This window comes from Cryptotermes secundus, unplaced genomic scaffold (assembly GCF_002891405.2).
Source record: "Cryptotermes secundus unplaced genomic scaffold, Csec_1.0 scaffold582, whole genome shotgun sequence".
Lineage (NCBI taxonomy): Eukaryota > Metazoa > Arthropoda > Insecta > Blattodea > Kalotermitidae > Cryptotermes > Cryptotermes secundus.
Genome location: NW_019724752.1, coordinates 1,161,113 through 1,164,565, shown reverse-complemented (window position 1 = coordinate 1,164,565; position 3,453 = coordinate 1,161,113).

The following is a 3,453-nucleotide window of genomic DNA, read 5'->3' as shown; positions in this document are numbered from 1 at the left end:
TGTGATCATGATGCAAATATATCAGGGAATCGAAACGAAAGTAAGAAATTGATAACACGGTGTGGACAAGGGACCATATGCATCTCGTGTTCATGAGTGCAGAAATGTCTCATGGTGATGAGTTCTGAATAGCTGGAATGCAAGCTACTTTATGTATCATCATGTATAGGGGAGGGATCCAAGGCGAAATGAAATGAAATACATAGCCCATCCTTCTCAGGAACCAGCGTCACCTCCTAGCAGCGAACCCCTTTCTCACAAACGATGCCATGGGGAGCATGAGTGGTATAACTCCAACATCTTGTGAGGAGGAGGTGGAAAAAGAAAATCTGACTGATCAGTGAGAGTGTAAGTTTAGGAGGATTAGAGTCGAGTCTTTCTACAGAGTGATTCAACATTGTACGTTCGGTTAATGTGCGTCTGCCTGCTGCGAAGACAGATTCAGTGTGGGTTCAAAATCATCAGTCATCGGTTTAGTGTTACAGAAAAATAATAATAAAGTACGTACATTCAGTGATACCAGTAAAGTTTGAAGTGGATAGTTCCGGATAGTGTAGTACTGTGCCGTGCCGTGCCGGGCCAGGGTACCAGACATTCTGGGCTGAAAAACATGCCTCCCTGCAGGCAGAGTATTAGGCAATGATAAAACAATACCCCGATGCCAATACGCAGAACAGGCTTGTGATATTGAGGATGTGGCCGGCCTCACACCTGCTGCGGTTGGTGAGTGCAGAATGGGCAGCAATAGTCAGCGCCTCCAATGACAATAGAGTCAACTATTGCAAGGCCCTCTCCGGAAAGACACTATTCAGTGCACTGTATGGAAATTATACAGCTACACCAAACGAGCCAAAGTCCGTGGTGAAGGCCAGCACCTCATGAACTAAAACTCTAGCCCAGGAGGAAGGCTTCAAAGAAGTCCGGAGGCGCAAACGACAGAGCACCACCGAGTCCGCCCCGACTTCAAAAAAAGCAGAGGCTGTCGCCGACAGCTCCCCTAAAACCGAGGTTGTCACCCGCAACTACTTCGCACCCCTCAGGGCGACAACAATGGAAACAGACACTTCTGGTGCCGAAGCCACTGCCCTGAAAGAGGAAGCCCCAAGTAAAGCAGGCAGGCCACCCCCCTTGCTAATACTAAAGTCCACGATCAACCTCATTCAGTTGCAAAGGCAACCGAGAAATGTGATCAAACGTGACAATGAGTTCCGCAATACCAAAATTGGAACCAGAGTCATCACCAAAAGCATGGCGGATTTCGAAACCGTCAAATGCCACCTCTCAGATAACAACTTATCCTATTACTCCTTCTTTCCCAAATCCCAAAAACCTATAAAGGCAGTAATCCGTCACCTCCCTCGCAATACCCCTGCAGAGGATATTTCTGACAGACTGGTGACCATGGGTTTTGACGTAGTTAATGTCAAACAGATGACTACTACCCACAGTTCACCATTCGAGGGAAAACAACAAGAAACCTTCCCCTATTCCTTATAACTAGGGCTCAGATTTCTATGACATGTCATATTCTTATCCTGGCATCTTTTCACATGTATAATTAAATATAAACGCATTTCTGACTCTTGTGAACATGAAAATACGGTTTTTATTGGTCATATAAATGCATATTTGAACCACATTTTAGCTTTAGGTCATATTTGGGCCCTAAGTGATATAAAATCATATTTTTGGTCATATTTTAGGCGAGTTTCACTTATTGCTCAGAAATATATTTGCAAGTATTGGCAACGATGTTATTTGGAACTTCATTTCTTAGAAATATTTGGCCTTGAGTAACGGGATTTGAAGAAATACTGTACAGTGTGAAGGGTAACGGTTCTTGACCTGGCGTAGGATCAGCCACTTTGAAAAGAGAAATTGCCACCTCTGCCTCTGTCTGTCTGTGTCTCTTTTTCTCCTCCAATGCAGTGATACCTGAAGTCCAGTTTGTTTCTTGCATATTGGTGAAAAATTTTTCCATCCACAAAGCGGTAAATTTCTACCCTCTCCCCGAAACCCGTCCAATACAGTACTGTATTCATAACTCCAGTTGTTCAGTATAGTTTCAAGACGCCTAAAGTCAAGCGCTCTAATAGTGTGAAGTTGCGTGGTTTTATTAAAGAGTTTGATGACAAATATTTAGTACTGAGGGAGAAATTTTATTTTGCAAAAATGTGTGAAGTGAAAGTTACGGCAGACAAACGTTTTACGGTGCAACAACACTGCAATACAGCTAAACATAGAAGCTGTGTAAACAGAGAAATTACCACGGAAAGTAGACAGCAATTGTTGTTTGAAAAGTCATCCTCCAGTTCACCGAAATCAGGAAATGCCTCCGAGTTTTCAAAGGATCTTTGTACTACTATGGTTTCATCAAATATTCCATCACATAAAGTAGATACACCTAGTTTCTGAAACTTCCTCGAAAATATACAACTCATCCCATTCTGACCGAATCCACATTAAGAACTATCTCACTTCCTGCTACGATGTTACCACCAATAACATAAGAAACTGTGTCGGAAATAATAAAATATTGCTAGTGACACACACGGCGGATTTTTCAGTGGCGGGGAGTTTACCGTCGCCGCCGTTCCAACAGNAAAAAAAAAACGATCGGTCAATTTGCCGTCAGCGGTAGCTGTGCTGCCGTCGGGTGCCACTGTACGCTGACGGAAGTTTTACCGTCGGGGTCTTTAAAAAACAGAAACCTTCAAGTACTGGCGTACGTGACTAAATGCACGTTTACACACATGGCTGTTTTTCTCCCGCTTAGTTAATTGCTCAGTGTGAGTTGAACTGAACTTCGTGTTCACAGTTTTCAATCAATATTATATTAGCATCAATAATAGTTTTTAGTGAACATGAGCGAGATTGTTGATAATGAAATTCTTTTTTCGTTAATACAAGAGAGGCCTGTTTTGTGGGATAAAACCCTCTAAATTTTCAAGGATAGAAATGCTACCAGAAACGCTTGGCATGAAGTTTGCCTTGGATTTCGATGCGACTTCGATCAGTTGGAAGAGAGAGAGAGAAATGATTTTGGTAAGTCCATATTTTCTCACATATAAGTACTAGAAAGTGTAGGGGTCGTTCTTTACTCGCACTGCCATTCATTTGTTTTTAAATTTAGACAACCATGATAGGCTATTATTAACGAATGTTTCATTTGTAAAATCAGGGCCGCCGCGTGATGGTGGAAAGGTTTTGCCTTGATGAAAAATTATGACAAGAAAAAAGTTTTAAGAATTTTTTTTAAATTTATTAGCATATTTACAATCTACTCTAAACAGCAACAGAGTAAATAAGTAAATGGTTGGACTTCGTTTTAGCCTGTAGTGATTACCATCCACTGATGGTATCCTTATATCTTTGACATCTGCCAGGGAACCATTCCTACACTTGAAACAAAATATCTACATAGAATATTTCTCACATTGTTTGCTATGAGGC